Raw genomic sequence first — 897 nt, 5'->3', positions numbered from 1 at the left:
ACTGGCGTTAGAACTACCGCTGGAGCGAGAGAAGCTGCCCGAGTCGTATCTTAAAGGTCGGGGTCTCAAAGGCCCCCGTTAAGACTTAGGATAAGACCTACCGCTGGAGATGCTCTAAGAGCACAACAGAAGTGGCATTTGCGGCATTTGTTTTATTGATTGGCAGCGGAATGGATGCTAGCACAGATGATCCCCTCGGTAGTAATCCCTAGAAATGGAATACAAACCCAAGATATTATTCCCTCTCACCCCTCAATCGTAAAATGGAATACATTTGAAGTCAAATATGCCTATTCTAGGGTGCTTAACTATGGAAACAGTCAAAACTGTACAAGAGCATAATTGCTGCCACGTCCGATCCGAATGTTGAACTGATGAAGCCTATTCTTTTGACTACTTTGGACGTGATTCGAGCTTTAGGATCACGGAGAAGTGCTCAACGTTCACTCTAATTGCACACCTGTGACGGCAACACCCTCTTCACTCCACCAAACCCAACTGGCAAGTACCTGGTCGGGTGTAGACTGGCGCACGCCTCGTGCCGCGATTCGGTGGCCAACTGCGAGACCGGAAGTGCTGTTCAGCGTATCAATAGCTTCCATGACTGTAGATTCTGTGAGCCCATGAATTTAGCTCTGGGACAAACTAGGTTTGTGAGCATGGTGCTAACATATTTGCATAGCAGTCGTTGAGTATTGGTGAGTGTGAGGTAGTCTGGTTGGGCTAGAGAGGAGGGAATGTTTGTGTGGTGAGGCAGAACTGGCAATAGGAGAGCAAAACAGGGTGAACCGCCAGTAACCAGCTACACCATTTCAGGTCCGTTCTCCCCAGATCGGGGATTCAATACAACCACCCCCCGGCCGACCTGTGCATAGGTCTGGACAAACCTCAGTTCAA

The sequence above is a fragment of the Phytophthora parasitica genome (genome assembly GCF_000247585.1).
Source record: "Phytophthora parasitica INRA-310 unplaced genomic scaffold supercont2.73, whole genome shotgun sequence".
Classification (NCBI taxonomy): Eukaryota; Oomycota; class Peronosporomycetes; order Peronosporales; family Peronosporaceae; genus Phytophthora; species Phytophthora nicotianae.
The sequence above is the reverse complement of the archived record's forward strand: the minus strand, read 5'-3'. Positions refer to the sequence as shown.